This window comes from Mixophyes fleayi, chromosome 12 (assembly GCF_038048845.1).
Source record: "Mixophyes fleayi isolate aMixFle1 chromosome 12, aMixFle1.hap1, whole genome shotgun sequence".
Lineage (NCBI taxonomy): Eukaryota > Metazoa > Chordata > Amphibia > Anura > Limnodynastidae > Mixophyes > Mixophyes fleayi.
This window is the reverse complement of record NC_134413.1, coordinates 64,649,306-64,672,942: the sequence shown is the minus strand read 5'-3', so window position 1 is coordinate 64,672,942 and position 23,637 is coordinate 64,649,306. Positions and strand designations below refer to the sequence as shown.

The 23,637-nt window shown below is 40.4% G+C and overlaps 1 protein-coding gene and 1 long non-coding RNA gene across 7 annotated transcripts in view; both read left to right on the top strand.

The window, feature by feature from the left end:
* The first annotated feature begins 1,085 nt into the window (after positions 1-1,085).
* Positions 1,086-11,498, top strand: LOC142109294 (uncharacterized). The gene is made up of 3 exons (XR_012680324.1): positions 1,086-1,168; positions 11,164-11,280; positions 11,380-11,498. It is a non-coding gene; the product is annotated as an uncharacterized LOC142109294 (long non-coding RNA).
* Positions 11,499-11,507: 9 nt separating this feature from the next.
* LOC142109292 (uncharacterized) overlaps positions 11,508-23,637 on the top strand; it is a 44,444-nt gene continuing 32,314 nt past the window's right edge. For 3 of the 6 annotated variants that reach the window (XM_075193416.1, XM_075193414.1, XM_075193415.1), the window contains exons 1-3: positions 11,508-11,704; positions 12,371-12,427; positions 16,634-16,721. The gene's annotated coding sequence lies outside the window, so the exon portion shown is untranslated. The remainder of the gene's footprint in view (positions 11,705-12,370; positions 12,428-16,633; positions 16,722-23,637) is intronic. The other 3 variants (XM_075193419.1, XM_075193417.1, XM_075193418.1) reach the window with 1 other exon arrangement.

Here is a 23,637-nt window from a genome sequence, read left to right as displayed (position 1 = left end):
ATTAATAATTAATGATAAGGGAGCAACTGTTTATAAACAAATTAAAAAAAAATACATTTTGCAAAAATATTTTAAACCAAGACAATCAATCAGTACTGACAAACTAACATATCAAATGAGAGACTACTCATAGCTAGCCTGTCTATCTATACCCCTCACACATCTCCACTTCTAACTACTGTGACTTAAACACGGTTACCAAGGCAAAAATGCTACCCCCTTATTTCTACTCAACACCAGTTCATTCAATCAGTACTGACAAACTAGGATGGATGCAATTTTCAGATCGTATTAAGATTTTCAGCAGTGTCACAGTAGCTGCAGCGAGATAAAGAACTACAAGTGACAGGTTTAATCATACTTGCCAACTTACTTAGGTTGGCTTCCGGGAGCCTGCCAGGATGGGGGGAGGGGGGTGATGGGGACGGGGCTCCAAAAATGTTGTGTCATTTTGGCTCCGCCCCCTAATGTAATGATGCAAATGCGTCATTAGACAGCAGTGGGCGGGGCCAATCGCTGCGATTCCCGGTGAATCGCAGTGTTTTGGACCTAATTCTGCCCACTTCACTAGGAAGTGGGCAAAATTCTCCAGATGCGGGAGATTGCCACACTCTCCCGGGAGTCTGTGAGACTCTCGCGAAATGCGGGAGTCTCCTGGACATTCCGTTAGAGTTGGCAAGTATGGGTTTAATCAGCAGCTTTTGCACTGTCTAATGGTGCTGCTGAGTTATCATTATAGTGTATATTAAGGGCACAGACTTGTATTGTGCTATTAGCCAACTTGAAACATGAGTTTCAATCATGGTAAATAAGAGTACATACTACATTTTAGGGAACTATGAAATTAGTGATGCTGCAAAAAAAAAAAAAAATATATATATATATATATAACCTTTGAAATGTACAGATATCTGTGAGAAGCTAAGACACTGCATCCATCATCCATTTTACTAGACCACTCAGCTTTTTCACAGGCACCCTTATTGTAGATGTATGCTGTGTGTTTGAAGGAAGTGACATCACTGCCATCCACTTGCCAACCAGGAAGTGCTGGCTGACAGGAAATACCTGGCAGCCATTTTCAGTTCTCAGCATATACCACATAGATACCACATAGTACAGACATGTTTTCACAGCTCTCCAGCCTCTTCTTCTTGATTTGAACTCAGTTAAGTAATTAATTAATTATTTCACAGGAAACCTTATATGTACAGTTATCTGTGAGAAGCTCAGATGGAGAGAGCCCTGTATATAGTCACTAAGAGTGTCATCACCCTGGGAGAGGGTTCATGGTCAGATGCCAAATGAGACTGATTTATCTGTACAGCGCTGCGGAATTAGTGGTGGTATATAAATATATGATGATGTACCTCTAATAGGAGAGAGAGATATGGGAGTTAAAAAGCCTCCAGGTCATGTGATCTCCCCATTAATATTCTGTACATAGGACAGTTATGCACTTCGCAAGAGGAGACGAGATGTATATAGGAACTGTATATATTTACCTATCACGTCAACAGTTTAAAAATATATATCTGTATATATCATTAAGCTTGTCAAAGGCAACCTTATATTTACAGTATCTGTAAATAAAATAAAATTATATTTTAAAAACTACATTGATATCCAATACAAATATATATTTATTGGAGAACTGGTGATTATGATACATAATAAACTATTAATGATAAAGGACCAACTGTTTATAAACATATTTAAAAAATAATTACATTTTGCAAAAAATAAAAATTTCAAACCAGGACAGAAAAGATAAGTTGGCCCCTTCCGTTCCAAGGAGGATTTTTTTAACTCCATAGTCAAAGAGGAGTTCCACCCCAGGACTGATGTCTTGTGTCGCTGTGAGGATACCAGGTTTAACATAACCTTCTGCGCCGCAAAGCTGGCCTACCCGGTACCTACCCAAGGTTCAAAATCACACAGGCAAATATCCAAAATAAAACAAATATGTTTATTTAACAAAATGGTAGCACCAAACAGCAATAAACATATTTCAATATAACTTGAAACACTACAGTCTGGCACAGACATCATACAGGGTATAATGAAAACACCTCACCAGTATCCTTGTCACTTTCAGGGACTGCTATCTATCAATTCAAGCTTCTCTCCCTCTCTCCTTTAAGGCTACTAGCAAAGGTAGCGACCCCGAGTCACTGCCGCTCCGCTTTTGGCAGATATATAGCTACCCAAGACCTGGAGAGGTAGAACAGGGCAACGGCAGTACTCCAGGGACCAATTGTTCCTTTCCTGTCAGTGGCAGAGATCTATATCTCAATGCCAACCTGACTTCAGCTATCACTTGGTAGTGAATGCCAATTTGCTGTCCTCTGGAGCTTTCTTTGAAGCCCAAAATGACCTCATCAGCAGTTTCAAGACCTGCTTGATTGGTCCTGTTCTGTATTTACCTTTTCACAGATAAAGAAATTGCAAATGATCCACTCCTTATTTAATTTGGGACAGGTATTGTTATGTGGCTATACAAAGTTTGTTTAAACAGGAGAGATCACAATCCAGACACATTTACTTTTAAATACACAATTCAGTCCTCTGTAATTAAACATAGGGCTCTGCCTGTGGGCCTTTTCCCTATGCTAGCACACACAGACCCACAGCTAAACCAAGACAAGAGACCCCCTGGTGTGATGTATATTCATACAGGACTGGTGGACAATAATCCTTTTGCCTAGGCTGAAACAATGGACTAGTCTGCAAGATAACAAAACATGCTGGCAGACATTTTAATTACTTTCAAAAATAGAATACATACAAGGTTAAATATGACTGACAAATATGGGGAACCAGGGGGCTAGAAAAATTATGTTTTTATAGTCCGCAGTTTGTGAGAAACGAGGAGCAGACAGGTTGAGGTGATATTAATACCTCGTTTCCCCACAGTTGCCAACAGTAAAACTGTAGGGGTGGAGTTATCGAAAAGGGCAAAACAAACTGGCTTAATGTTGTATTTGTTTCTTGAGTGATTAATTTTTCTGCCAAAAGTCGATTTGAGTTGCGAGTGACACACTTAACGCTTTTCCCTGGAGTCTTTAAAAAAGATCTGGTACCCTATTGCTTCCTGTGGGATTATTTTCACTCTTTTATCCCCTTCATCATGGGATATTAAAGATCCATGTTAGTCGCATAAGACCTCCCCTTTCCGAAATGGTCTGGTGGCAAACACCTTCTCTCCTTTAGTTTTATCTGGAACGATTGCCAGACCCTTCCATTCCTAATGGGAGACCAGATGCTCTATATCCATGTTGTCATTTTGGTTTCTCAGACGCTGTGGCTTCCCAGTTCTCTATTATCTTGCACGTTCTCGGGATGTTTTGTGTCCTTACCTGGCGCTTAACCTATTGAAGAATCTGACATTCTTCTGGGAGCCTTGTCCGGAAACAACCTGAAGAAAAAATAAATAAAAATAAATATATTAGAATGGCTATAAAACATTTAATAGTGCATAAACCAAGTGCTGTCAATCTTTTACAGATTTGAATAAAGCAATCCATAACATTATTTGGCCTATTTGGGGGAACAATTTAGTTTTAGAAGCAAAAGAATGTACAATTTCTTACCTATAATATCCTCCCTGCGCCTTCCGCCACTTGTCATAGCAATAACGACCTCTAGGAAGTTGCAGGCACTCTTTAAGAGGTGGAGGTTCATGGTCCATGTGAAGGGGATATGTCAGGATGAATGATGAAAATACATCTTCTTTAATCCTTTTTTGGGGAGTTTGGGGTATGTTGATATCCTCTTCATTTTCAACCTCCCGGTTCCTTTTACTTGAAGGCGGTTAAGCATTTCTGAAAATGCAAAAAGTCAATGTTATATGTGTTTCTGGACAGTCATTTATAGTGCGGTTTCCCCTAATAATATATTTACTTTGATGTCAATGCTTGAGGTCGTTCCTCTGCAACCGTGCTATTAATAATTCCTGAGGCCATAATAGTAATACTATTATTAATTATTACATTGTTGCATTACTGGAAATTAGAAGTTATGTAAAGCTATGGAAACATAGTTTGCCATTAGAGATAACCAATGCAATCTTTACATACCGTGCTGGGGTTGGTGAGGGTTTTCCATTAACATGAATTCCACAATGCTCAAAGAAGCCCACTAGCTCTTCCATTTGCACCGGACCGAAGGTTCTGAATCTGACGTCAGCATAGTTCACTATGCTCAGCTTCTACAACATCTTCATCATGCTGTAACGAGCTTCCTCTACCAAAATAGGAATCTGTGAAGGATCTGCCTTCTTCTGACACACTCGTTGCAGATGGACAGATAAATTTGTGTCTAGTTTTTCACAGAACTTGCAGACAAGTGGAGTTCTGTGAGACCTGCCAAAAAAAGCAAAATACTTAAGCTTTTCAAAGACAAGCTTATATTTACAGATCTCTGTAAATAAAATAAAATCATATTTTAAAAACTACATTGATATTCAATAGAAATATATATTTATTGGACAACTGTTGATAATAGAATGTACTAGATAAATGATAACTAGAATCTAGTTGCTATAGGTAACATCTCCACTTTTTCAAACCCGCTGTTTAGTAACTATATCTATGTGTTTTCCCAACAAAAGCAGACCTTAAATGCAAACACATCCCCCTGGCATGGCAGTTGTTTGTATTCTATATAAAAGGAAACAATTACATATGATTTTTTGTTCATTATATTATATATATTGATATACAAAATAGTACAATTGGCCCTAGTTGTACAATCGAGTTCAACTGATTTACAAGGACGACGAAATATGTATTCCAAAAATGAAATTGTATATGAGCACGAAAAGAGGATAATCTTCCCAAATGTCCAATACACAGTCTTATTTCCGGCAGCCAGAATTGCGTAACACAGGATGGTTAGTCCAGAATAATAATCTAAAACAAAAAAACAGCAAGGCGCCTCATAGTGTATTATTTAAGATAATTGGATATAAAAAAATGTTATTTATGCGTACCAAATATTTGCTTGAAAGTAGACTTATTAGGTAGGTTATAACTCCTTGTGGAAAATTATTCCTTGTTGCAGAATATTCCGGTCTCACCATATAGAAAACAAAAATATATGTAGGAGAGCCAATATAGTGTAGTAATTCAAATACAAACGGTATCACACCCACTGACAGAGCGAGAGGGTAGGTGAAACAGGTCAGCTCACAACCACCACAAACAGTGAAAACAGATTTTTCACAGAGAACTATGCGTTTCCCAACTCCCAATGGTATTGAGCGTACCAAATATAGAAATATATGAAGCTTATTTCTCACTGTTCCAGGGGTGTCCTCATAGTCACAATTTCCTCAATTAGCTCAATACTCAGTTAGCACGCTGATGAATGGGCACCCAGAATAGACTGAACAGCAGCAACATTAATAATATAAATGATATCCAAACACAGGCAGAGAATTGGATGCTTGAAGAATGCAGGGAAACTGTGAGTTAGGTACGGTGGTAGCAGATAGAGCCAAGGGTACAGGGGCACAAATACTGGAAAGCAAACTGTCCAAGGCACAGGATGTGGACTGCAACAATTATTTATACATATATATATATATATAAATATATGTTTGTTCTTTTTACTCTGTTATCCAAATCTCAATGTAACTTGGTGATGCCCTCTTAGGCAATTGTGGTTTGCCTGTCTATTGTGTACAAATAAACAATTTAAAAAATAAACAAACACACATCTCTCCTTTTTAAGGTGGGAAACACTGGAATGGGATTCTTTAGTTTTGACTGTGGACATTCCTTCTTTGGTGGTGAAGTAAGGAAAGTATAAGGGCATAAAGATGGTTGGACCGCTGGTCAGGGCCATCTTTTCCATTGGGCCCAATGGGCAGGTGCCCGGGGGCCCCATGGGCAAGGGGGCCCCAGAGGCAGGGCTCTTAATTAGAATAAATAAACCTGCAAAAGAAAAAATCTGCAAAAAAACCCTTCAAGGGTCACTGAGCAAGTACATCTATATATCTATATCTGTATCTCATAAATCATATCTCTCTCTCTCTCGCTCTCTCTCTCTCTCTATATATATATATATATATATATATATATATATATATATATATATGTAGGGGCCCCGATGCACTGCTTTGCCCGGGGCCCATAATGTTGTTAAGATGGCCCTGCCGCTGGTAGGTGAAAGGGTTAATTACATACATTTTTACATTTGTATTCATTATAGTACAATTGAAAGAAAGATGTCTATTACTTTACGACATAGAAAAAGTCTCTTAACCTGCTTGCTGTAATATTAACTTGAGGAACTTGAGACACTTTCAGCTGGTAGTCATCCACAGGGCAACTTTTCCTGCTGCCACCATAGCTCTACTATAGCACTTTGCCTCTTGGTTTTCCCAGGAGACAACACATCTGGACTCCTTTGTATCCAGGAGGCACTATTAGAAGCCCCTCTGGTGCCGTTGTTTGGCCGAAGTGTGGCGGCCAGTCACCACTGGGCTATCCAGGAGCCACTGCCGCTAGACCCCAGGGAGAGTTTATCTTAAACCTTTCTAAATACCTTTTAGAAATTGGATTATAGTTATTGATTAAAACGCCGTCTGTGCAGTGTGGTGGGTACAGGAGCTTGTCACACAGCGTTCCTGTTGAACTGTTGAGGTTGTGCAATACAAAGGGCAGATTTAAAATGTCCTGAAAGTGAAGGGAGACAAGTGGTATGACTGAGGTTTGCTGGATGTATATAGTCTACAGAATCAGCATGAAGTGCAAGTGGTAATGGGGGGGCGGTGGAGGTGATAATAATAGTGATTTGAGGGAATGAGAGAAGATGAGTGTAAGATTTATAAGGTCTTATTTTGTGTCGACAGCTTAAGGATCTCCCAGTTAGACTTCTACCTGTCAGTTACAAAACAAACAGGTAGAAGAATTTTGTAGCCATAATATAATGAAAAACCTTAAAGGGATGCTGGGGCATGTGGCGTTGTGTGCAATAATGAGGACGTGGGAAATGGAAAAGGAGGGTGGGGGTGAGGGTGGGTAAGACCAGGTTTGGACTCCCAGGTGGACAGAGGTCAAACCAAATAGAGCATAATGGTGCCAGAGATATGATTTTAATCAACAAAATCGTGAGGAATCATACTTTCAGATACAGATGGGGATTGTCTTTTCAGCTTCAAATCACCAAGGATGGCAAAACGTTCTTGACAAATACCTTTGAACATGGCAAAGGATTTGGCCTCTTCACAGAGTAATTGCAATTTTCCAACCAATACTTAGGAAATCGGTGTTTTATACACTGTTGTGATGTTTTGCATACTGATGGAGACTGCAGTAGAAGATAATAGGCACTACTACAAATACAATGTTAGGATTTAAATGTAGCTAGGAGTAAGTCATTCCTTTAACTTTTATGACAAAATGTTTATCTTTTTTAACAAGGGATTGGCTCATTCTTGGAAGTCTTGGATACGCGCGTATCCAAGACTTCGCCCGCATTGCTCCCCTCCACTGGAACAAGTTCCTTCCCTCCATCAGAACTTCCCCTAATCTGTCCAGGTTCAAACGGGCCCTAAAAACCCACCTTTTTCTTAAAGCCTTTCTGTCTCCCACTTAACTTCCTACCTTATCGTCTGCCTCCGTCCCCCTACTCTCCCTCTCTCCCCTGCGTCTCTGTCTGTCCACTCCTCCCCTTAGATTGTACGCTCCTCTGAGCAGGGCCATCTCTCCTCCTGTTTCCACCACTTCTAACTCTGCTCTCCAGCTATTTAGCCCTCCTCCTCGAGGGTCCTCCACCCCACGTCCACTCTCGCTCCCTCCTCCCCCCTGGGGGTCTCCTTGTCTTCCGCGCCCTCCTTCTTGGGCCCCGTCGTTTGCGGATCCTCCCTCCCCCTTCCCCGCCCTCTCTAGCTGTGCATTGAGCTTACTGAGTTGCTGTGCTTACTGTTTACTGTACTGTGCTGTCTCCCATTGTATTGTAATTTGTTTGTCTCTGTACGGCGCTGCGAACGCCTTGTGGCGCCTCATAAATAAAAATGAATAATAATAATAATAATAAATTCTAATAATAATCTGATTTACGAGACTGCTACAATGTAACTGCTTTGAATCTGGAGTAAAAAGGAGACCATTTTGACACTGATTGTACTAATTAATCTAAACATTGATTGGTTTTATGCCTCTATGAAGGACGGTTTAAATACCCACAGAACATGCTGATCTAACATCTTTGAAAAAGTCAGTTAGACCGAAGAAACGTGTCAGTTTATCTTTATTTTTTTGCTTGGAGGAATTAAGAGAACTGCTTTATCTGCACCAGTAATTGTACCAGCTTGGCCGATAATCTGTCTGCTACAATCTCTGTCAATTGCCTCTTGACTTCTCCATTTATAAATGCCCTCACCAGGGTTGCCCCCTCCTTCCCCCTATCATATTTGTCCTTGTCATAGAGCCTTTTGTGGACAAAATAAGGTGCAGCTCAAATATTGGGGTTTAAAGTGGGCTTGCTAACACGCCCTATGACCTCCCTTCCAAACCTCTTCTCCGTAATGCAATCTTATAGAACCTTCTTGGATCCAAAATTAATTGAAACATTGAATTTCTGAATGACCTGGCTATCCTGGGTACCCTGCTTGCTCTAACTTTAAACCTGACTCACTTTCAACTAATACCGTCAAAACAGACACTTTCTTCACTCTAAGAGATTGGGCACTCGCTCCAATACCCAAACTACATTGGACTGGTTTAGCAGCCCCAACCTCACAGGATAAGGAATCTCATAGGGTCAAATGGGGACATGACATGGGGGTGGTCCTTGACCGCAAATTTTATCTAAAAGCTCTGTTTGTTTTCATATAAAAAAAATGCATAAAAACTATATTACCAATGGTATTAGGATTAGAATTATCACAGATATGTAAGATGCTACAACGCTCTGCAGTGCCGTCCAGTATGGAAAACTGAACATACATAAAGCAGGGATATATGTTGTCATCGTTTACCCCAAGGATCCATTATTTCTCAACCTATTCAGATTTCTGTTGGAGTAAACAGTAACAGGTAGAAAGAATCATTCTCTTACATATGGTGGTATTGTCCCATATTATCTTGCCTCCCATCTGAAGCCAGGAGCCTGATTCAAACCGTCACAGGAAGATTATTCCCCCATCTGTGTGGAGTTTGTATGTTGTAGGAAATTTAAAATGTAATATATATATTCAATTATTTTTTTTAAAAAAATTAATTGATTCTCGGCCGCTGAGTACACGTAACTTTCCACGATGAACAGACCTAATTTTACGAAAAGCTCACCTTCATCTGGTGTTTCCACCACATGGAGATCATCGTCAGGATGAGGGTCTGACATTAATGGAACTGACCCCTGGTCGCTTTGATGATGATTCAGTACTTCGACCGCCAAAAAAATCTTTAATGCTTTTCTGTGCCATGACCGAGTCCTGGATGGCTGCTATTAACAGGTTGGGACTGCGAGGAGCTGGGAGAGAGGAGAGGACCTGAGATGGAAGGGGTGGCCGCTATACTGCCTGCATGTTCCATGTCACTGACAGTGGCTGCAGTGCAGAGAGTGCAGTGCAGTGAGGTATTGGGGGGACAGCAATCTCACTCCATGATAGTGCTGAATCTGCAGCTAACCACAGGATGTGATGGAATATCATGTCTGTGTTGTGCAAGGAACACGTCCATTAAGGCTACTGTAATTTCATTGCTTTTTGGAATTTGAGTGGTAGAATTTCAATAGTTTTATTAGACTTTAGATGGTGTGTAAGTGTAAGGGACCTTAATCGGACATGATAAACCGCAAGGTTTTTTTGTCTATGGAATTTCATAGCTTTTTTTAAAATTAAAATATTTAGGATATCCGATTCAGAAACATTGGGGCAAATTCAATTAGGTGCCGGATCGCGGTAATGCGCGGAGTGCGCATTACCGAAAGTAATATGGTACCACAATGATGCGGATTTTCCTTCGCAGCACTATAGGGTGCGAACGAAACTCAGCCTTATTGCGGTGCCGCGGATTACCTTCACACCCTGTTCAAGTGCGTTACCGCGATCCTGGCTAACTGAAGATGCCCCATAGAATTTGATGGCAACTAGGCACCACTTGGCCCATCTAGCTTACACTAATATTCCTAATCTCTAATAACTAAGCATGTTTAAATTGTTCTATTATATTATCCTCTACCATCTCTGTTGGATGTCTATTCCACCTATCCACTACTTTTTGGAAAAGTAATTTTTCCTCAGATTTCATCTAAAGCTAGTCCATTTCCACTGCATGACTTTCTCACATATCGACCCTGCCCACCAGCTTTCAGATCACTAGCAACCCCCCTGCTGTATTTTTTTTCACATTCCCCCCCTTGCCCACCAATTTTTCTCCAACGTGTCACCAAAGCACAGCAGCACTTATCGTTTCACCCCTGTGCACAAACGTTTCTAATGCAAGTAAGGCCATTTCCTGGCACCCCGTGACAACATTCAGCAGGTGGCTGATCAGGCTGTATCCGTTCTACTCCTCTGTCATCTCTCCAAAATATATGGTTATATATACATACTGTATATCTGTATATGATGGCGCCACAGCGCAGTACTGCAGAATGATTATACCCAGCACATTATATATATGATGGTATAAATTAGATGCTGTCTAACACAGCGCAGTACTGCAGAATGGCTATACACTGCCTCCAGTGGTGATGTTTTATGGATTTTTTATGTTATTTAACTGCCCAAAGGACACATAGCCACAAGTACATCCTACACAGAGAGCTATATACAACATACAAGAGCTATAAACAGCCTTATTAAACAGCAGCACCCACAGTTTCCATAAAACATCACCACTGGAGGCAGTCCCCACCACCACTGCCCTCCTATTAGAGCTATAAACACTGTAAGCAGCTAAGAGCTAAAGACACCCCTGCCCACCACCATCACCAGAGCTATAGACACATCCCACATACAGAAGGTACCACTAGCACCACAATATACACTGCATTAGAGCTTTAAACAGGGCAATAGAGCTATAGACCCACATCAGCAAATCGAGCTATAATCCACTGCTTACCCATAAGCATCTACGTATATTGTTGGTACCAAATCTGTATCTGTGTTCTCTCCATAAACCATCCCCCTCTCTTTCTCCACCCCAGGTTGCGCCACGGCACAGACAACGAGACAAGCAAAAAGTTTGGGAATTGGAACACCCGAAGATTCCGTAACGGCAGCACCAACCCCTAAGACACTCCCACCAAGCGCAGACGTCCAAGGTAAGCTCCCCAAAAAGAGCCCCTGCCACCTATTCCTGATATTTCTATGTTACTTTAAAAAAAATATTATTAATTGTTTATATTTCTTTATATGAAAAGAAATCTATGTGGAGTCGCCAAACTGATGGATGGTTGGATGGACGGATGGATGAATAAAAAAATCATTTTTAAAATTATTTTAAACTGCTACCTCCATCCTGAAAAGCAATAACAGAACAGGTAATGCTGCAATACAAGTGTTACTGAGATATTAGTGAAATAGATTTCCCTATTTTTAACTATTTTTGAGTATTTATAATGCTTTATTTTGTTACTTTAAGAAATGTAATCCTAATTGGGTTTTTTTCTTTACATGAAAACAAATCTTATATGGAGTCGCCAAAAGAGACAGACAATCATGTCAAGCACCAAGATAGCAGCACAAGTGAGTAGCCAAGGGAGGGAAGAAGAATAGATGGAGAGAGGAAGGGAGGGAGGAAGAATAGATGGAGAGAGGAAGGGAGGGAGGAGGAATAGATGGAGAGAGGAAGGAAGGGAGGAAGAATAGATGGAGAGAGGAAGGGAGGGAGGAAGAATAGATGGAGAGAGGAAGGGAGGGAGGAGGAATAGATGGAGAGAGGAAGGAAGGGAGGAAGAATAGATGGAGAGAGGAAGGGAGGGAGGAAGAATAGATGGAGAGACGAAGGGAGGGAGGAGGAATAGATGGAGAGAGGAAGGGAGGGAGGAGGAATAGATGGAGAGAGGAAGGAAGGGAGGAAGAATAGATGGAGAGAGGAAGGGAGGGAGGAAGAATAGATGGAGAGAGGAAGGGAGGGAAGAAGAATAGATGGAGAGAGAAAGGGAGGGAGGAGGAATAGATGGATGGATCGAGGGAGTGTGGTTACGGATGGATGGATAAAAAAAGCATTTCTAAAATTATTTTAAACTACTATCTCCCTCCTTATATGGTGATAACAGAACAGGTAATGTGGCAGTAGAAGTATTACTGAGTTTAGTAATATAGGTTTCCCAATTTTTTACTATTTTAACTGTTTTTCTTTGTTACTTTAAGAAACATAATTCTAATTGTTTTTCTTTCCTTATATGAAAGGTATAGATTTGGAGTCACCACTAGTGACAAGCAACGAGCAAGATGATGAGCGCACAAGTGAGTATCCAAAATCCCTTCACCCCCTAGTCTGCTGTAAACCTATTTCTCCAAACCATGACAAAAGGGAGGAAGAGCAACCATCTAGCTCTTTGACAGCAGTAAACAGGACTAAGTAATTCAATGTAAATACATGACAGGGTCCAGGGTTTCATTTATAAAGGGATATTGCAGTAGACGTGTGGAAGATCTTATGTATTTACAGCACACCAGAGAAACAGAAGGTGGATATTTGTAGGACACTAATAGGTTTATGGTTTCAAGTTTCACATCTTTATTTGTAATTTAATAAAAATGACTTCAGTCCAATCATGTAAATCTCTGTTGAATTGCTAAAAACCAACAAAGTTAAATTTAGAAGTACAAGTTCTTGTGCAAGAATGATAATGAGGTATTGAAGATCTCAGGTATCACATCATCGGCAAAGAGGACAATTTCATAGATCCTCCCAGCGCTCCACTAACTAATTAGAAATGAATATGAAAGTGGGCAGCTCTGTCTTTTCACAGGATAGGACACCAGCGTTCATATTCTTGCCTTACAATTGTTGTGTAAGAAACAAAAATGAATAAATTTAGCATGTAATCCAGAACTTTGGATTTACCTATATTTTTTGCAATTAGAAGAATCTTTTCCTATTTTTGGAATAGTGTCATGTTCAACATGTCCATGGATGATGTGGATTCTGATGCACCCTCCTAAAACAAGTCTTCTAGTTTGGGAGCTTACAATTTGCTATATATCTTACAGACCTGCCCATTTGAGGATCTTCACAATATAGTCCTTGTGATCAATCAGCACATCATATGTATGAAGTAATACACAGAACTCTGTGTATTATGTACAATATTCACACTTACTTTTTTTCCAAAGATGAAGCTTATATAAAAAAAGAAAAACTTTGCTGACGGATAGACATTGTTTTGAAAAAAACAAAGAAGGAAAACAGGTCGTGCTAATAAATCTCTACCTTATTTGCATCACTGGATAGCTACACGCATCCCAAAAATTATCTAAAGGTATCTGAATATATACATTTTGAAGAGTATAAACACACTATGTTCTTGTAAATTAGGGATAGTTGGCAACTATGAGTGTTTAATAGAAATAGCTGAATCTCTCATAAATGATAATAGCCAACGAATATAAAAGTGGTACTTATTTTATCAAAAAGAGAGAGAAATGGAATTAGAGACGAACACAGTATATGTACTGTATATATCAACAAAACAGGAGATTGATGATAGTGCTGTATTGGCAAACACCAAAGCATATATTAGTTGTAATACTACGTACATGTGATATGAAATAAATAGTCTTATCTGAATATCCTCAATCACGGTTCTCTCACACCTTGAATTTCCCACTCTGGACTGTTCAGAAACTTCAATGCACACCAAGGCCACCAGCCAACAACCACAGAAGGCCACTTATATGTAATTTTTTCTTTTTTTCTGCACACATAAAAAGGGATAAATTCTTACATTAAAATAAAAGTAATGAAGATTATCTGCATTTCAGTTATCTCTGCATTGAATTCAGCATACAGAACCGGAAGTGTAAGAGCTGTAGGGACCAAAAATGCCAGAGTTAAGAAAAAGGGCGATCCTTATACACAAAAGTACAATTACCCCTCTGTAGAAGGAAACTAATTCCTGTTAGAGAAATTTCTTATGGGAATGAGGAAATCAAAAATGGTGGTCGTGAGGGAAGGACTTCACCAAAATGGCGGGCATACCTTGACCTCCGTGTATTTAGCTAAAATAGCTTATATGAAAACAGCGTTTAATAAGGATTAATCCCATGCAAAATGGTGGATGGCATTGTTTAATCTAAAACAGTAGCCACCAAAGTATCCTACAAAATGAAAAAGAGCCAAAACCAACATTATATGTTAATACTTTGGCCTCAATACTTCCGTAGTGGGAAACAAACCGCTCTATTGTCTTATTAGTGTAGGTTCCAAGTCTATTTGAAAAAGATCTTAAAGACGAAGAAAGCTGAAGCCAGTAATGCATGGAAATAAAAGATCAAGTTTAAACCCCCCAGACAGTTGAAAACTATATTAAATTACATTAATTGTGTTAATAAAATATAATAATATGGAATACACAAAATTATACACTATATGGACAAATGTATTCGGACTCTTGACCATCACATCAACAAGGACTGTAATGACATTGTATTCAAATATATATACTTTAGTATGGAGTTGGTCGCCCTTTTGCAGCGATAACATCTTCATCTCTTCTTGGAAGGCTTTCCTCAAGATGTTGGAGTGTTTCTGATGGAATTTGTGCCCATTCACTCTGTAGAGCATTTATGAGGTTAAGCACTGATGTTGGATGAGAAGGCCTGGCTCGCAATCTCTGTTCCAGTTTATCCCAAGGGTGTTAAATGGGGTTGAGGTCAGGACTTTGTTAGTGCCAGTCAAGTTCTTCCACACTGAACTCATCAAACCATGTCTGTAGTCCTTGCTTTGTGCACTAGGGCACAGTTATGTTCAAATAGAAAAGGGCGTTTATCAAACTGTTGCCACAAAGTTGGAAGAATAGCATTGTACAAAATGACTTGGTATGCTGACACATTAAGATTGCCCTTCACTAGAGATAAGGGCATAGCCCGAAACCTGAAAAACAGCCCCATACTATTATCTCTCATCCACCAAACTTCACAGTTGAGATAATGCAGTCAGGCAGGTAATGTTCTCATGCATCCATCAAACCCAGACTCGCCCATCTGACTGTTAAACAGAGAAGCGTGATTCGTCACTCCACAGAGCACGTTTTCACTGCTCCACAATCCAGTGTTGTTGTGCTTTACACCACTCCTTGGCATTGGTTTTAGTGATGTGAGGTTTGCATGCAGCTGCTCGGCCATGGAAACCCATTCCATTAAGCTCCCACTGCACTGTTTTTGTGCTCACATTAATGCCAGTGGAAGTTCAGAACTCTTCAACTATGGAATCAGCAGAGCATTGGAGAGTTTAACGCACCATGCACCTTAGCAGTCGCAGACCGTGCTCTGATTTTCCATGGTCTTCCGCTTCATGACTGAGTTGCTGTTGTTCCTAAATGCTCCCACTTCCTAATAATATCACTTACAGCAGGGATGAAATTTCACGAACCGTCTTATTGCAAATGTGGCATCCTATCACAGTACCACGCTTGAAGTCACTGTGTTCTTCAGAATGACCCATTTTGTATCACAAATGTTTGCAAATGGAGACTGCATAGCTGGGTGCTTGACTTTATACACCTCTGGCAACGGGTCTGATTGAAACACCTCAATTCAATAATTAACAGGTGTGGGCAAATACTTTTGTCAATATAGTTTATTTGTGTTAATAAAATAGAATGGGCAAACCAAAATTATTAAACTATTGTCCAAATTGCTGAATATTTTACTGATCTGTGCAGCACAGTGGCCTAGTGGTTAGCACTTGTGCTTCGCAGCACTGGGGTCATGAGTTCGATTCCCGACCATGGCCTTATCTGTGTGGAGTTTGTATGTTCTCCGTGTGTTTGCGTGGGTTTCCTCCGGGTGCTCCGGTTTCCTCCCACACTCCAAAAACATACTGGTAGGTTAATTGGCTGCTATCAAAAATTGACCCTAGTCTCTACCTCTCTGTCTGTATGCATATGTCTATGTGTGTGAGTGTGTGTCTATATTAGGGAATTTAGACTGTAAGCTCCAATGGGGCAGGGACTGATGTGAGTGAGGTCTCTGTACAGCGCTGCGGAATTAGTGGCGCTATATAAATAAATGGTGATGATGATGATGATGATCTTACTAAAAAATACAAAAAAAATTCACAAGAAAATACCGAACCCCGGAGGGTCATACAGAGGGGTTTACAATGTTCTTATACTACAATCCCTACCTTCTTGAGCTCAGAAATAACACTATGTTAATTCCTTCATTCAATTTGTTAGGTAACAATGAATTCAGAGTATGATTCCCTCCTAGATAAACTCCCAATCATCCACTCGACACACTGATACCAACTCTAAACTGTTAGACTGTAGGATACTTGTGTCCGAATTACGTTTGAGGTTGAAATGATGCGTTAACCTGTGTGCAGTAAGCCCATTTGTTATGTTACCTGTATGTAACTTGTAATTGTTTTAAATAATTAATATGTTTAACGTGCCAGTATATGAAATGAAGGTTAGTCACCTAACATGTTTCTTTCTTCAACAGCCTTATCTAACATACTGGTATTGGACTGGATCGTACTCAATAGTTGCATCATTGTTGCTGGCATAACTGGAATAGCGATCTACACCTAGTAATTTACTATCTATACTTATATATGACTTACTATCATCTACAGATCATGTTACAGATTATTTCCTAGAAGAGAGGTATATTATTATTATTATCCTATATTAGCAGATTTTATGTGATTCCATAGAGGTATTTATCCCCTTTATGTCCTGAGGTACAAAAGTGTTTCATAAGAACGCACAAGAAAATTGTTTCTATAGTTCTGGGAACACTTTTGGTCATCATGATAATGGAAGAATTGATACATATCTAAGTAAGTGAGGGCTGATTATTATCCTTTAGTAACTGTTTCTGTTTTTCTTTTTTTTTCTAGTGTTCCAAATTTTGGATGACTGAATAACTGGACACTTTAAAAAAAATAAAAAGTGTTGTTGTGTCCGTACCTTGTGCAATGAGTTGTCTGTTCTGTCTGCACTCTCCATAGATAAGACAATAGCAACGCATGCCATTTAAAAACCATGCATAAATCTAAACATCTTATTTTTATTTTGATTGTAATTGCACCACTCAGCCAGGAGGGGTCACTCCAACTATTGTTTTCAAGGGACGATTATTAGCTATCAGATAACATAAACAGAAAAAGTGACACTCAGGGCAATAGAAGGTAATTTACCCCATAAAGAAAACCTATAAAGGAAAGACACTTCACTTCAGCTACCTATAGGCAGCAACTTAGGTGCTGTTCATACCCCTGGTAACTGTGGTTAGGTCCCCACACAGATGACTTCCCAAAGACGTGTGTATTGTATCCCTAAGGTGTCCTCACTCCTCCTGGCTGGCGGAATGCAATATGTAGGTTGAGGTTGTTGCATTATCTGCCTTGCAAGCAGATGATCTGCCCGATATGTCAGTGACATGCCCAAATTGGACATCCTAGCATGGTAAACTATACATGCTATTTTGATTTCTCTTTTAAATGTATGATATAGATAAAGTAAAGGTAGAATATATATCCACTGAGGTACTGCTGGATAGTGGAGGCAGGAGAACTCAGGCTACACCTTAAAAGATAGAAAATGAGAGTGTAGCTCACTAACACGTATTTCATTGTTGTACATTTACGGTACCACATGTAACCCCCTATCCAGGTGTGTGGTGTGAGGTGCACAGGTTAGGTACTGCACCTCTTTCTCTAGACCTGGCTAGCTCGTGGTCATGGGTGTAAATTACCAGGGGGTCCCTGCACATACAGGTCATTTTATTCCAAGTCTCTTTGTAGTTGGTGGGACCCAGGTGATGCCATTTGATGGTGCAGTGCAATCAGATGTTTCAATAATTTGGGTGCCAGCCCATCACTATACGGCAAAATATAATATCTTTATTTACACTTCTTCACTCCAGCATATTCTTAAACTGTTGCAATATTAACTATATACAGCTCCCTTTCTCCTCCAGCATGGATCTGCACTGATACAGTATGCACTTTGGTGGTGAGGTGATCATTACTCTTTACTCCTCCTGCACATTACTTCCACTCTCATTTCAGCCTCTCACTACTCCCCTGTCTGCAGGCACATTGTGGGCTGTTTATCTACCTTTCTCCTAAATCCACATTATGAAGACTGCAACCCAATTTAACTCAGCCGGTCTCACATGTGAGACATCTCCCTTATTTCAGCACCTCCTCCATAAGCAGATGCAGCTCTAACACCCTCTCTCACAGTGCAGCTTCCAGCTGCAGCTCTATCACCCTCTCTCACAGCGCAGCTTCCAGCTGCAGCTCTAACACCCTCTCTTACAGTGCAGCTTCCAGCTGCAGCTCTAACACCCTCTCTCACAGCGCAGCTTCCAGCTGCAGCTCTAACACCCTCTCTCACAGTGCAGCTTCCAGCTGCAGCTCTATCACCCTCTCTCACAGCGCAGCTTCCAGCTGCAGCTCTAACACCCTCTCTCACAGCGCAGCTTCCAGCTGCAGCTCTAACACCCTCTCTCACAGTGCAGCTTCCAGCTGCAGCTCCCCTTCTCTGTGGGGATGATAACTCTCGGTTGGCCTCTGACATTCTCCATTGTACTCTCAGCCCAGCTTCCCTGGCTCAGGCACAGATTCAGTTCCTGGCTTGTATACTGTCCTCACTATCTCTATAAGCTGACTCTCTGCAACAGGTTATAAACGCCCAGCCTATCACGCTGCAGGCTTCCTTTAGGGCAGACCTGAAATATGTTTCTAGCATTGAGCCCCCTTTCTCCAGCTTGGGGTCTCCTTTTTTGTGGTTGGGACTTCTACATTCCCCTGGGGTCTCTATTTGATTGCATTTCCCCTGAATATCCGGGAACTCCCTCCCTCTCTCGGGTCCTGGTGCTAACTGTCCCCCCCCCAACTGCCAACTCCCCACACAGGTTCTGATCCTCACATACCAGTCTTGTTGCTAAGCAACCTTCCTGGTGTGTCTCCTCTAGGTCCTAGAGCCAGTCAGGGCCTGATAAACCAATAGGCTAATCAGGCTGCAGCACTGGGACCTGGGGGACGCTAAACTGGCAACATTTTATGTGCACATGGAACTGCCCCTCCCCCTCCTCCACACTGTCATTAGTTTGAAACCCCGCCTACTTTTGTGTTGGCCCCACCTACATTTGATTTGGTCCCGCCCACATGAGGTCAATTGAAGAATTATCTCCAGGGCCATTTTAAGTTCCCAATTCGCCCCTGGTCCCTAGTATGAGTAATTTCTGTCAGACATAAATAAGAGTACCAGAAATATTTGTCTGTAGAACTTTCCTAGTGCGAGTACAGAAAACATAGGCACACAATTAGACTGACACTAATTCAATTTGATAAAAACTCTATCTGGTAACTGTAATTTTAGTGTTCCTCCCTAGATGTTTCTTTCATGAAATAAATGTAATAATTTAGATTATACACACTGAGAATAACATATGCAGTGATGGAACTGGGTGGTATACAGTGGTTTGCCATTGCAACACTTCTACTGCTTTCCTTGTAAAACTATCAAATTACATTTATAATGTAACATTTACATACCGCCACCTCTAAATTTCCACTTCAACCAATGCACACATGTAAGATTCAGTTCCATGTTCACGAACTTATAACAAATATCCCATGCAATAGTTATTTTTCTAAAATACTATTAAATTTATACTACAGATTCACTTCTTCCATGCACAAAACCTCTCAACAGTCATCGTCACAATCTCTTAACCTCTAATGAAATAAAACACACTGACAACTTCTTGTTTGGCTAAATTAGGTCACAGTGTAATTGCTGATGTTATTCAGTGGTACAGTGTAGTAAGTGTTACCAGGAGTTCCGGAGCTCAGGCCCAGGGAGATGAGCAGAGATCACCTCTACAGCTGTCTATGGACTTCGGCTGTATATTTATCTCTATCCATCACTATTTGTTACGTATTGATCCGTATAGCTCGGTCCGGGAAGAGCTTTGTGTGTTATATGCGATTGTAACTGTGAATCAGGGACGAGTCCAATCTGTATTCTAATAAATGGATTGTTTTGTTATTTGAAGATAAGACACTAAGTGGGGTATTCAATTGTTAGCGAGTTCCGCTAAATACTCGCGCTCTAAAAATATTAAAAACATGTCCTAGATCAACTTTAAATGTCAGTGTAAAAATAAAGCTAGAAAATATTTGCGTGCTAGATGGAAAAACAGACAGTATTTAACTTATGTGCAAAATAATAAACTCATTTGCACTAGAGATGAGCGCACTCGGATTTATGAAATCCGAGCCCACCCGAACGTTGCCGATCCGAGTTGATTCGAGACAGATCCGGGTATTGGCGCCAAATTCAAATCTGAAACTGAGGCTCTGACTCATAATCCCGTTGTCGGATCTCGCGATACTCGGATCCTATAAATTCCCCGCTAGTCGCCGCCATCTTCACTCGGGCATTGATCAGGGTAGAGGGAGGGTGTGTTAGGTGGTCCTCTGTCCTGCTATATCTCGTGCTGTTCAGTTCTGTTCAGTTCAGTGCTGTGCTGTGCTGTGCTCAGTCCAGTGGTGCTGTGTCCTGTGCTCTGTCCTTCTGAGTTCAGTGGTGCTGCTGGGTCCTGTGCTGTGTCCTGTTCAGTCCAGTGGTGCTGTATCCTGTGCTCTGTGCTTCTCTAAGGGCGAAGTTATTTCCCCAATATTCCCAAGTGTTTAAAAAAATAAAAAAAAGTTATTTAAAAAAATACAAAAAACGAATTTAATTTTTTTTTAATTACAACAAAATTTGCACAACCAATCCTGCAGTATAAGCCCATTGGTACTGCAATATTACCAAGTTCACACATTCAGCAGTAAAAGTCCAGTGGTACTGCAATATTACAAAGTTCACACATTCTGCAGTATCAGTCCAGTGGTGCTGTGTCCTGTGCTCTGTCCTGCTGAGTTCAGTAGTGCTGCTGGGTCCTGTGCTGTGTCCTGTTCAGTCCAGTGGTGCTGTGTCCTGTGCTCTGTGCTTCTAAGGGCATAGTTATTTCCCCATTATTCCCAAGATTTTAAAAAAATGAAAAAAAAGTTATAAAAAAAATAAAAAAAAAAGAATTAAAAAAAAAAAAATTATAACCAAATTTGCAAAAACAATCCAGCAGTATAAGTCCATTGGTACTGCAATATTACCAAGTTCACACATTCAGCAGTAAAAGTCCAGTGGTACTGCAATATTACAAAGTTCACACATTCTGCAGTATCAGTCCAGTGGTGTTGTGTGCTGTGCTCTGTCAATTTTGAGTTCAGTGGTGCTGCTGGGTCCTGTGCTGTGTCCTGTTCAGTCCAGTGGTGCTGTGTCCTGTGCTCTGTGCTTCTAAGGGCATAGTTATTTCCCCATTATTCCCAAGTGTTTAAAATTTTTTAAAAAAGTTATAAAAAAAATACAAAAAAATAATAAAAAAATAATTAATTACAACAAAATTAGCAAAACCAATCCTGCAGTATAAGCCCATTGGTACTGCAATATTACCAAGTTCACTGATTCAGCAGTATAAGTCCAGTGGTACTGCTATTACAAAGTTCACACATTCTGCAGTATCAGTCCAGTGGTGCTGTGTCCTGTGCTCTGTCCTGCTGAGTTCAGTAGTGCTGCTGGGTCCTGTGCTGTGTCCTGTTCAGTCCAGTGGTGCTGTGTCCTGTGCTCTGTGCTTCTAAGGGCATAGTTATTTCCCCATTATTCCCAAGATTTTAAAAAAATGAAAAAAAAGTTATAAAAAAAATAAAAAAAAAAGAATTAAAAAAAAAAAAATTATAACCAAATTTGCAAAAACAATCCAGCAGTATAAGTCCATTGGTACTGCAATATTACCAAGTTCACACATTCAGCAGTAAAAGTCCAGTGGTACTGCAATATTACAAAGTTCACACATTCTGCAGTATCAGTCCAGTGGTGTTGTGTGCTGTGCTCTGTCAATTTTGAGTTCAGTGGTGCTGCTGGGTCCTGTGCTGTGTCCTGTTCAGTCCAGTGGTGCTGTGTCCTGTGCTCTGTGCTTCTAAGGGCATAGTTATTTCCCCATTATTCCCAAGTGTTTAAAATTTTTTAAAAAAGTTATAAAAAAAAATACAAAAAAATAATAAAAAAATAATTAATTACAACAAAATTAGCAAAACCAATCCTGCAGTATAAGCCCATTGGTACTGCAATATTACCAAGTTCACTGATTCAGCAGTATAAGTCCAGTGGTACTGCTATTACAAAGTTCACTGATTCAGCAGTATAAGTCCAGTGGTACTGCTATTACAAAATTCACTGATTCAGCAGTATAAGTCCAGTGCTACTCTCCTGTGCCGCATATAATTTTTAAATGCTTTGCTGAGTGTGTGTGGCTTAGGGGTACGCTCTCTTGTGCTACATATAATGGAAAACCAAAATTTGGAGGATAAAGTAGGGAAAGATCAAGACCCACTTCCTCCTAATGCTGAAGCTGCTGCCACTAGTCATGACATAGACGATGAAATGCCATCAACGTCGTCTGGCAAGCCCGATCCCCAATCTCCTAGTACAGGACATGTAAAATCCAAAAAGCCCAAGTTCTCAAAAAATAGCAAAAAGAGAAACTTAAAATCAGCTGAGGAGAAAAGTAAAGTTGGCAATATGCCTTTTACGACACGTAGTGGCTAGGAACGGCTTAGGCCCTGGTCCGTGTTCATGACTAGTGGTCCAGCTTCACCCAAGGATCTAAGCCCTCCTCCTCCCCCCTTACAAAAAATTTAAGAGAGTTATGCTGTCAGCAACAACAAGAAAACAGCAAAGAACTCTGCCTTCTAAACAGATGACATCACAAATCCCCAAGGCGAGTCCAAGGGTGTTGTTGGTTGTGAACCCTGACCTTCCCATCACTGTACGGGAAGAGGTGACTCCATCCAGCATTTGCAGCACGCCCTCTGCATATGCTGGAAGGATCACCCACAGTCCAGTTACAGATTTGGCTAATGAAGGTGTGAATGTTGTACACCGGGAGGAGGATATTGATGTAGCTGGCGCTGAGGAGGATGTTGATGATTATGATGCAGACAGATACCAAATTGCCTTTCTCAATTTCTATTTATATTCTAGACTATATAACGGCTGAATAGTTTTCTGTTTTACTCCTAGTGGAGAGGGGATCTGATGCAGACAGATACCAAACTGCCTTTGTCCATTTCTTTGTATATTTGAATTTCTAGTTCTACAGTCTATGCAGGCTGCTTTATTTATATTCAACTACAAGTGTAGGGCGGGGGGGGGGGGGGGCATAGATATCCACCAAAGTAACGTGGTCCATTTAATTACACTTTCTAGCTCCACAGTCTGTGCAGCCTGCTTTTTTTTTTATCTTCAAAGTATTTATATTTACAAGCCTTGCAATCTAAATTAACTAGAGGTAGTGACGTGGTAGAACTCCAAAAAGCAGTTTGGAAGCCCCTGTACAAACTGGCTCTATTTTTTAACTGCGTTGTCCCCCCTCCAGTGTGTACTCGGAAA